Here is a 12,054-nt window from a genome sequence, read left to right on the forward strand (position 1 = left end):
GTTGGGGAGGCCTTACAAATAGCTGTGAAAAGAAGAGAAGCAAAAAGCAAAGGAGAAAAGGAAAGATATAAGCATCTGAATGCAGAGTTCCAAAGAATAGCAAGGAGAGATAGGAAAGCCTTCCTTAGGGATCAATGCAAAGAAATAGAGGAAAAGAACAGAATGGGAAAGACTAGAGATCTCTTCAAGAAAATGAGAGATACCAAGGGAACATTTCATGCAAAGATGGGCTCGATAAAGGACAGAAATGGTATGGACCTAACAGAAGCAGAAGATATTAAGAGGTGGCAAGAATACACGGAAGAACTGTACAAAAAGATCTTCATGACACAGATAATCATGATGATGTGATCACTAATCTAGAGCCAGTCATCCTGGAATGTGAAGTCAAGTGGGCCTTAGGAAGCATCACTACAAATAAAGCTAGTGGAGGTGATGGAATTCCAGTTTGATAGGGGTAGGTCTCATTAAGAAGGTGGTATCTGAGCAAAGATTTGAAGGGGTGGAGGAAGTTAGCCTTGTGGCTGTAGAGACCAGTGTTTCAGCAGAGAGAGCAAGTCCTTCAGCTGGGGTGTGCCCAGTAAGCATGCAGAAGAGTGAGGAGGACATTGTGGCTGCAGGGGGAGTTCTCCAAAAAGAGAAGAGCAAGTGAAGTGCGTGTGGCAGAACACATCCTTCTAGGCCTTTAAAAGGGTTTTCGCTTTTGTCTTAACAGAAAGGAAATCCATTTCAGCATTTCAAGCACTGGAGATAAATGAGCTGAGTTATTTTGTATCTTGTTAGAAGGTATATAAGGATCATTCTGGCTGCTCTGCTGAGAATAGGTTGTAGGAAGGTGACAGGAGAAGTGGGGACACCAGTTGGGAGCCCTTGCTGTCACCTAGGATGATGGATGCTCTGACTGGGAGGAGCCGTGGTCCAGGCAAGTGGTCGGGTTCTAGAGGTATTTGGAAGGTAGAGTCTAGAGGATTTCCTGATAGATTGGACACTGGAATGAGAGGAAAGGAGCCATGGAGGACACTAAGGGTTTGGCCTGGGTATCTGGAAGGATGGAATTGCCACCAGCTAAGAAGGAGTGGGCTGTGGGTAGTGCAGTTTACAGGGGAGGGTCAGGAGTTCAGTGCTGGATAAGCTGAGTGTAAGACGCTCATTAGTTCTCATCAGAACCAAGCAGAGACAAATAGGTACACTATGACCTCATCACTCAGTCCGGGAAAGGTGTCATATTTAAATAAGTACTGTTCCCAAAGGCAAAGTAGATAGATATGTTTGACTCCCCTGAACACCACATCTCATGTTTTGAATCCTGAGCCCCAGAGGTGATGACATTAGGAGGTGGGTCCTTTCAGAGGTACTTAAGTCATGAGGGTGGAGCCCTTGGGATTAATGCTCTTAAAAAGAATGCCTCACAGAGCTCCCTAGCCCCTTTCACCATGGAAGGATGCAGCAAGAAATCTGAGATCTGATCTGCAGGAAGGCCTCACTTGACCATACTGGCACTCTGGTCTCTGGCCTCCAGGCTCCAGAACTGTGAGCAGTGAATTTCTGCTCCTAGTAAACCACCCTTGTGACTTGGTGCTTGTATTGTTTTGTTTTTGGTTACAGCAGCCCAAATGGACTAGGACAGGTGGATAGAGAAATAAGAAATTGCTTTCTTTATTCTGGCCTCTTAAAGGACATCTAAGGAGGTCTAAGTCATAATTCCCAGCAGTCTTTCCCACATCTCTCTCCTTTCCTCCTCAAACTCCGCTGTAATCCACACTCTCAGGCATCTCTCCTTGGCCACTACACTCCTTCCACTCCTCCTCTGGAGTCTCAGGCTGTAGACTGACTAAATCTCTTTGAATTTGAAGGGTAACAGAGTATGCCACCCCTAGCTGTACCACTATGGCATAAAGGGTAGTTTGAGTTGAAGGCAGTTGAGAAGAAAGAGATGCAAGAAAAGTTCTCTGGCCTCTTCCTATTTGCCTAAATGCAGGACATTTACCATGAAGGACAGAAGTTGATCACCTGAGACAACTCTAGACCCCAATCAACCCAGGTTCAGCAGCCAAGGAATCTCCATAACAAACCTTGCTAATAATACTAGCACTCATCTAACATTCCGTTCAGTTCAGTTCAGTCACTCAGTCGTGTCCGACTCTTTGCGACCCCATGAACTGCAGCATGCCAGGCCTCCCTGTCCATCACCAACTCCCGGAGTTCACTCAAACTCACGTCCATCGAGTTGGTGATGCCATCCATCCAGCCATCTCATCCTCGGTCGTTCCCTTCTCGTCCTGCCCCCAATCCCTCCCAGCATCAGAGTCTTTTCCAATAAGTCAACTCTTCGCATGAGGTGGCCAAAGTACTGGAGTTTCAGCTTCAGCATCAGTCCTTCCAAAGAACGCCCAGGACTGATCTCCTTCAGAATGGACTGGCTGGATCTCCTTGCAGTCCAAGGGACTCTCAAGAGTCTTCTCCAACACCACAGTTCAAAAGTATCAATTCTTCGGTGCTCAGCTTTCTTCACAGTCCAACTCTCACATCCATACATGACCACTGGAGAAACTATAGCCTTGACTAGACGGACTTTTGTTGGCAAAGTAATGTCTCTGCTTTTGAATATGCTATCTAGGTTGGTCATAACTTTCCTTCCAAGGAGTAAGCATCTTTTAATTTCATGGCTGCAGTCACCATCTGCAGTGATTTTGGAGCCCCCCAAAATAATGTCTGACACTGTTTCCACTGTTTCCCCATCTATTTCCCATGAAGTGATGGGACCAGATGCCATGATCTTCATTTTCTGAATGTTGAGCTTTAAGCCAACTTTTTCACTCTCCTCTTTCACTTTCATCAAGAGGCTTTTTAGTTCCTCTTCAATTTCTACAATAAGGGTGGTATCATCTGCATACCTGAGATTATTGATATTTCTCTCAGCAGTCTTGATTCCAGCTTGTGCTTCTTCCAGCCCAGCGTTTCTCATGATGTACTCTGCATAGAAGTTAAATAAGCAGGGTGACAATATACAGCCTTGACGTACTCCTTTTCCTATTTGGAACCAGTCTGTTGTTCCATGTCCAGTTCTAGCTGTTGCTTCCTGACCTGCATACAGGTTTCTCAAGAGGCAGGTCAGGTGATCTGGTGTTCCCATCTCTTTCAGAATTTTCCACATCTGACATTACTTTCCCCATATGTTTGCCTTCCTGCAATTTACCACCCCTAAAACTCAAGGTCGTTTTCCTTTGTCTTGTCACTGCTCTAAAATGTATTGTTCTTTTATTAAGATGCTATATAAGCCCAAGTTCTAATCAGCACTTTGAGTTACTCATCATTGACTGTCCCCATGTGTATGCATGAAGCACATGTTCACAAACTTCTGTTTTTGGTTTTCTCTTGTTAATCTGTTTTTGGTCAGTCTGATTTACAAAGCTCCAGCTGGAGAAACTGGGAAGGAAGAAGGAAGACTGGTTTCTTCCCCACAAACTCTTTCCATCCTTCTTTGGCTTCCCCATCACACAAAGTCCAGGGAGAAATGTGTCATGGGTGGCTTGTCCTCAGAAGCTAGGGTACAGCTTGGAAGAAGGGACTAGAATGTTGGGACTCATATCAGCAGATTAAGGGAGGAGACAAGTTGGAAAACTCACTAGGGTTGATACATGTTGCCCTCCCATACGTGCGGGTGTGGAATGCATAGTGGCCCTTGGCCTGGATCATCTCCCGTCACCTTTATAGCCACATCTGGAAAAGATCAGGAGAAGCACTCACAAGGTTACATAAATGTTGGCTATTTTACACTTGGCACTTAAGAAATAATACTTTTAAGCTCCTCACCTCTCTCTCCACCAGTAATGAATAATAATTCTCATGAATTCATCATTACTTAGATTCATAAAGTGAGTCTTACATAGCCTGATAAAAAGTAAGGACCTTAGTCCTGTTACCAGCAAACCATTCATTCAACATTTAGTAAATGTGTTATTTGGGCTAGGCCCTGAGCCTCATACCAAGATGAGTAGGTGAACTGCATCAGCTCTTGGGGGATGTGTGTGTGTGGTGGTGAAGGGGTCAGGTAATGTCAATATCCAGTAGTAGGAGCTGTGATGGAAGGGCTTCATCCAAAGCTGGGAGCCATGCTCCCCCCAGCCAAGGGTGGGCCAAAAGGAATTACCCAGGAATTTGCATCTTTAAAAAAAGACTTAATCTGGAATCTAAGTAAACTCATTGGGACATCACCCAAAGAGACTGTCCACTCCTTCCAGCTGCCTCTGTCTCTACTCTCTGGGTTCCATGCCCACAGTTTGATTACTCCTGATGGCCTGTGTCATTGCTGTCGTTCCTCACCAGGCTCTAGCTTCAGAGTGGCAGATGGGCCTGTCCCCTTCACCACTACTTCCCCAAGACTTCAGGGGGCTCAGGAATTGGATGACTGTTGAATGAATGGATGGAGAGATAAATGAGTCCCTTATTAATAGAACTACATTATTAATTGTTTTGAGTACATGCACAACTTTTATTTATTTTTTCTTTTTTTAAAAATTAATTAACTTATTTTTTTACTTTACAATATTGTATTGGTTTTGCCATACATTGACACGAATCCCCATGGGTATACATGTGTTCCCCATCGTGAACCCCTTCCCACCTCCCTCCCCATCCCATCCCTCTGGGTCATCCCAGCATGCACAACTTTTAAAAGTACAACATGTTCACTACTGAGATGTTTCTTTTCCTCCCAATTTTAAAGATTGAAATATTTATAATGTTATATTAATTTTTGCTGAACAGCAAAATGATTCAGTTACACACACACACACACATATTCTTTGTAAATCTTTTCCATTGTGGTTTGTCATAGGATATTGAATATAGGTCTCTGTGTCTCAGCAACCACAGTGTGCTCTCTATGTCCGTGATCCTGTTTCTGTCTCATAGATGGTTTCATTTGTGTCACATTTTAGATTCCACATGAAAGTGATATCATGTGGCATTTGTCTTCTTCTTTCCGCCTTCAGTTAGTATAAGAAGCTCTAGTTACATCCATATTGCTGCGAATGGCATTATTTCATTCTTTCCTAAATGGTTAAATGGTATCCCATTGGATATGTGTACCACGTCTTTAGCCATTCATCTGTCAGTGGATATTTCGGTTGTTTCCATGTCCTGGCTGGCATGACTAGTGTTGCTATCAACTTAAGGGTGCATGTATCTTTATGAATTAAGTTTTTTCTGGATATATGCCTGGTAGTAGGATTGCTGGATTATAGAGTAATTCTGTTTTCAGTTTCTTGAGGAGCCTCCACACTGTTTTCCATAGTGGTTGCACCAACCTACGCTCCCACCAACAGCGTTAGGAGGGTTCCTTTTTCTCTATACCCTCTCCAGCATTTATTATTTGTAGACTTTTAAATGATAGTCATTCTGACTGGTGCTATCTTACTGTAGTTTTGTGAGATTATTCTTTCTTATTTAACTTTTTAAAACATCATTTTAGTGAGAGAATTTTTTTTCAGTGCAGTTGGAAAGTCAGTTCAGTTGCTCAGTCATGTCCAACTCTTTGAGACCCCATGAACCACAGCACGCCAGGCTTCCCTGCCCATCACCAACTCCGGAATTTACTGAAACTCATGTCCATTGAGTCAGTGATGCCATCCAACCATCTCATCCTCTATTGTCTCCTTCTCCCCCCGCCCTCAATCTTTCCCAGCATCAGGGTCTTTTCCAATGAGTCAGCTCTTTGCATCAGGTGGCCAAAGTATTGAAGTTTCAGCTTCAACATCAATCCCTCCAATGAACATCCAGGACTGATTTCCTTTAGGATGGACTGGTTGGATCTCCTTGTAGTCCAAGGGACTCTCAAGAGTCTCCTCCAACACCACAGTTCAAAAGCATCAATTCTTTGGTGCTCAGCTTTTTTTATAGTCTAACTCTTACATCCATACATGACCACTGGAAAAACCATAGCCTTGACTAGATGGACCTTTGTTGACAAAGTAATGTCATTGCTTTTTAATATCCTGTCTGCTGCTGCTGCTGCTGCTGCTAAGTCGTTTCAGTCGTGTTCGACTCTGTGCAACGCCATAGACAGCAGCCCACCAGGCTCCCCCATCCCTGGGATTCTCCAGGCAAGAACACTGGAGTAGGGTGCCATTGTCTTCTCCGAATATGCTGTCTAGGTTGACCATAACTTTCCATCCAAGGAGTAAGCGTCTTTTAATTTCATGGCTGCAATCACCATCTGCAGTGATTTTGGAGCCCCCCAAAATAAAGTCTGACACTGTTTCCACTGTTTCCCCATCTATTTCCCATGAAGTGATGGGACCGGATGCCATGATCTTTGTTTTCTGAATGTTGAGCTTTAAGCCAACTTTTTCACTCTCCTCTTTCACTTTCATCAAGAGGCACTTTAGTTCTTCTCTTTCTGCCATAAGGGTGGTGTCATCTGCATACCTGAGGTTATTGATGTTTCTCCCGGCAATCTTGATTCCAGCTTGTGCTTCATCCAGCCCAGCGTTTCTCATGATGTATTCTGCATATAAGTTAAATAAGCAAGGTGACAGTATACAGCCTTGACGTACTCCTTTTCCTATTTGGAACCTGTCTGTTGTTCCATGTCCAGTTCTAACTGTTGCTTCCTGACCTGCATACAGGTTTCTCAAGAGGCTGGTCAGGTGGTCTGGTATTCCCATCTCTTGAAGAATTTTCCACAGTTTATTGTGATCCACACACTTTTCAGTGCAACCACATCATTAATCTGTGAGAGTCAGCTGGAAATGAGATTTGCGTCAGTTCTTATATTATTTTGAGGGGAAAAATATTGTGTCAAACCAGGGCTATCTTATTCTTATCTTTACTTTAATCTAAAGATATGTATAAAGTTTTTTAAAAGGAAAGAAAATGTTCTAGGCTCAATTTATTAAACAAAGTAATTGCATTTTCCCATTATGAGTATTACATAAACTCATATAAAAAATTAAAAAGAAAATATATTTTGATGTATTTTCCTCCAATAATTTTTTGTTTTACCACCATGCTCATTTTAAATAAAATTTTCAAATGGTGAAGGGTAAATTCTTGGAAACTGGCCTGATTGCGCTCTAAAATGACTTCAGATTTGGAGAGATTTCTCCAAACAAGAAAGTTAGGCAATATAATTAAATGGGTGCAATAACTGGGTCAAACCAGGGTAATAAAATCCTCCACACAGTGAAAATAAAGCCTAAAGTGATACTCAACAAACAGAACATAAACAGAGGCTGTTATGGCTGGTACTGGAGGTGAAGGAGAAACTAGAAGCCCCATTGGGCTGTTTTTGTATATTCCAGCTAAGAATCAGCCTCACTCATCTGTGGAAATCACCCAGATACCCAGGCAGCAGAGGGAAACATTAGGAGAACAAACATACAGTGGAGAAGTTAATCATTTATTTATATCAAATTAATATATGGAAGTGAATTAAATCTCTGAGGGTGATAGCATTTATCTTGGTGTCAGCATGGGAATCAGAGAGCCAGGAATCTAAGCTGTTCCTCAAATCAAGTTACTGGTCACAGGAAACAGGCCATGTTACAAATGTGGTCAGTTGATGTTGAGAAAAACCCAGGTACCTGTCAGATAGCAAATCTTCTGAAAAAGAAAAGGAAAATTCTGTTTTGGTGGCCACCATTTTCAGAGCACCCACTCCCCTGTCCCCAGCCACCTGCCAACTTCCATGGACTTTATTAGGGTTTGTTGAGGAGGCAAAAATTTTCCTTTACCCTCTCAGTGACTCTGGCTGGGCCTGAAAATTAAGTTGGGCTTCCCATGTGGCGTTAGTGGTAAAGAAGCTGCTTGCCAATGCAGGAGACATAAGAAACATGGGTTTGATTCCTGTGTTGGGAAGATCCCCCGGGGAAGGGCATGGCAACCCACTCCAGTATTCTTACCTGGAGAATCCCATGGACAGATGAGCCTGGCAGGCTACAGCCAATGGTGTCGCAAAGAGTTGAACACAACTGAGGCAATTTACCACTTAGCAAGACATTAATAGGAGAAAAGCATCCAAATTTTATTTTTATATGTGTGTGGGAGCCTTCACAGGGAAATGAAAACCACCAAGGCAGTGAAGCCTAAGTGTTTTATGTACTAGGTTGAGCAAAGAGTAGTAATTATGAGAAAGTAACTATACAAGGAGACTAAAGGAAGATAAGGGTTATTTTAACAAGGTTTCTTTGTTCAAATACTTCTTGGTCTGTACTTGCTATCTCTGGAAAAAAGAATGTTCTCTTCCTCCAGGTTCAGGCAGGGTGTGTTCCATACAGGAGTTCTGTCTCCTATCTCAGGAAAGAAACAGTAAATCAGGGAGTCTTTCTTACACCTGTTGCTTTTCAAGTGCCTTTAGCTCAAAAATAATCAAATGTCAAATTGGCGTATTTGGGGGTGGCATGTTCTGAACCCATTCACTCAGCCCTGTGTTACCCTCAGACTCACTCTGGGGAACCCAAGTGGGCTCTAGAGGGATGCACAAGGTGATGGTAATAATCTGCAGTGGGGTAGGGGTATGTGAGGCAGTCAAATGGCCTTAAGAGTAAGAATCATTCAGGGAATTCCCTGGTGGTGCAGTGGTTAGGACTCCGTGCTTCACTGCTGAAAGTGAACGTCGCTCAGTCATGTCCAACTCTTTGCAACCCCGTGGACTATACAGTCCATGGAATTCTCCAGGCCAGAATACTGGAGTGGGTAGCCTTTCCCTTCTCCAGGGGATCTTCCCAACACAGGGATCGAACCCGCATCTCCCACGTTGGTGGATTCTTTACCAACTGAGATATCAGGGAAGTGAGCATAGCAAAAAAAAAAAAAGAGTAAGACTCACTCAAATTTCTGTGCATTGTGCCTCTCCTGATTCATTTACCTGGCCTTAGGGGAGTCTGAGCCTGGTGGCAGTTCCCTTGGTTCCATCAACTCTGGCCTGTGTTGATGGGTACAGCAGTAGGTTTGCTATATGTGGCCATTAGAGTTAGGGTTCAGTTCAGTTCAGTCGCTCAATCATGTCCGACTCTTTGCGACCCCATGAATCGCAGCACGCCAGGCCTCCCTGTCCATCACCATCTCCCGGAGTTCACTCAAACTCACGTCCATCGAGTCCGTGATGCCATCCAGCCATCTCATCCTCTGTCGTCCCCTTCACCCCCTGCCCCCAATCCCTCCCAGCATCAGAGTCTTTTCTAACGAGTCAACTCTTTGCATGAGGTGGCCAAAGTACTGGAGCTTCAGCTTTAGCATTATTCCTTCCAAAGAAATCCCAGGGCTGATCTTCAGAATGAACTGGTTGGATCTCCTTGCAGTCCAAGGGACTCTCAAGAGTCTTCTCCAACACCACAGTTCAAAACCATCAATTCTTTGGCGCTCAGCCTTCTTCACAGTCCAACTCTCACATCCATACATGACCACAGGAAAAACCATAGCCTTGACTAGACGGACCTTAGTCGGCAAAGTAATGTCTCTACTTTTGAATATGCTATCTAGGTTGGTCATAACTTTTCTTCCAAGGAGCAAGCGTCTTTTAATTTCATGGCTGCAAGCACCACCTGCAGTGATTCTGGAGCCTGAAAAAATAAAGTATGACACTGTTTCTACTGTTTCCCCATCTATTTGCCATGAAGTGATGAGACCAGATGCCATGATCTTCATTTTCTGAATGTTGAGCTTTAAGCCAACTTTTTCACTCTCCTCTTTCACTTTCATCAAGAGGCTTTTTAGCTCCTCTTCACTTTCTGCCATAAGGGTGGTGTCATCTGCATATCTGAGGTTATTGATATTTCTCCTGGCAATCTTGATTCCAGTGGTGTTTCTTCCAGTCCAGCATTTCTCATGATGTACTCTGCATAGACGTTAAATAAGCAGGGTGACAATATACAGCCTTGACGTACTCCTTTTCCTATTTGGAACCAGTCTGTTCCATGTCCAGTTCTAACTGTTGCTTTCTGACCTGCATACAGATTTCTCAAGAGGCAGGTTAGGTTGTCTGGTATTCCCATCTCTTTCAGAATTTTCCACAGTTTATTGTGATCCACACAGTCAAAGGCTTTGGCATAGTCAATAAAGTAGAAATAGATGTTTTTCTGGAACTCTCTTGCTTTTTCCATGATCCAGCGGTTGTTGGCAATTTGATCTCTGGTTCCTCTGCCTTTTCTAAAACCAGCTTGAACATCTGGAAGTTCACGGTTCATGTATTGCTGAAGCCTGGCTTGGAGAATTTTGAGCATTACTTTACTAGCATGTGAGATGAGTGCAATTGTGTGGTAGTTTGAGCATTCTTTTGCATTGCCTTTCTTTGGAATTGGAATGAAAACTGACTTTTTCACGACCCGGATAATCATGATGATGTGATCACTAATCTAGAGCCAGACATCTTGGAATGTGAAGTCAAGTGGGCCTTAGAAATCATCACTACAAACAAAGCTAGTGGAGGTGATGGAATTCCAGTTGAGCTGTTTCAAATCCTGAAAGATGATGCTGTGAAAGTGCTGCACTCAATATGCCAGCAAATTTGGAAAACTCAGCAGTGGCCACAGGACAGGAATGGAGTTAGGGTTAGGGTCTATAATCCCTCACCCCTCTGCTGCCCTATGACTTTTTCATCTCCCTTGTAAGGGAGTACAGATTTTATTCATCTCATAACTAAAAAAATAACCAAGCTGAAACCATTTACCTCAGATTGGGGACTTGAACCTATGTGCTGGGACTCGAACCCAGTCAAAACCCAGTTTTGGACTTGAACCCAGCCAAAACCCATGGTACCTGGCTTCAAGGCCTAATAAAGCTCAGGTTCTTGATGTCTCATCACAGAAAGAATTCAGTGAGAGACAAAGTGAAAGGCAAGAAATGGATTTATTCAGCTACAGAGAGAATAACACTCCACAGACAGTGTGGGCTGTCGCAGAGGGAGAGTGCGGCTGTGAAATGTGGCGAGGCCACTTTTTATAGGCTGGGTGATTTCATATGGCAGAAAGTGAAGAAGAACTAAAGAGCCTCTTGATGAAAGTGAAAGAGGAGAGTGAAAAAGTTGGCTTAAAACTCAACATTCAGAAAATGAAGATCATGGCATCTGGTCCCATCACTTCACGGCAAATAGGTGGGGAAACAATGGAAACAGTGTCAGACTTTATTTTTGGGGGCTCCCAAATCACTGCAGATGGTAATTGCAGCCATAAAATTAAAAGATGCTTGCTCCTTGGAAGAAAAGCTATGACCAACCTAGACAGCATATTAAAAAGCAGAGACATTACTTTGCCAACAAAGTTCTGTCTAGTCAAAGCAATGGTTTTTCCAGTAGTCATGTATGGATGTAAGAGTTGGACTATAAAGAAAGCTGAGCACCGAAGAATTGATGGTTTTGAACTGTGGTATTGGAGAAGACTCTCGAGAATCCCTTGGACTGCAAGGAGATCCAACCAGTCCATCCTAAAGGAAATCAGTCCTAAAAATTCATTGGAAGGACTGATGCTGAAGCCAAAACTCCAATACTTTGGCCACCTGATGCAAAGAACTGACTTATTTGAAAAGACCTTGATGCTGGGAAAGATTGAAAGCAGGAGGAGAAGGGGATGGCAGAGGATCAGATGGTTGGATGGCATCCCCAACTCAATGGACATGAGTTTGAGTAAACTCTGGGAGTTGGTGACGGACAGGGAGGCCTGGCATGCTGCAGTCCATGGGGTCACAAAGAGTTGGACACTGAGCGACTGAAACGAAATGAACTGAATTGAAATTCCTTATGCTAATGAGTGGGAGGATTATTTCAAGTATTTTGGGGAAGGGGTAGAGATTTCCAGGATTTGGGCCACTGCCCACTTCTTAGTCTTTTGACAGTGCCTTGGAACTGTCACGGCACCCCAGGGTGTGTCATTTCACTTGCTGATTGAAGAGCAAGGTCTAGTCTTGTTTGCCATCTTGGTCCCATTTGACTCTAATAGGCTTATGTTGTGTCCTTGGGCTATGTCATTCCTTCAAAAGTTGTGTGCTGCCCCTTTCCCTCCTGTTACAAAACCACAACAAAACAAAAACCACCGCAACTCCTATTGATACCATGGCAAA

This window comes from Capra hircus, chromosome 9 (assembly GCF_001704415.2).
Source record: "Capra hircus breed San Clemente chromosome 9, ASM170441v1, whole genome shotgun sequence".
Lineage (NCBI taxonomy): Eukaryota > Metazoa > Chordata > Mammalia > Artiodactyla > Bovidae > Capra > Capra hircus.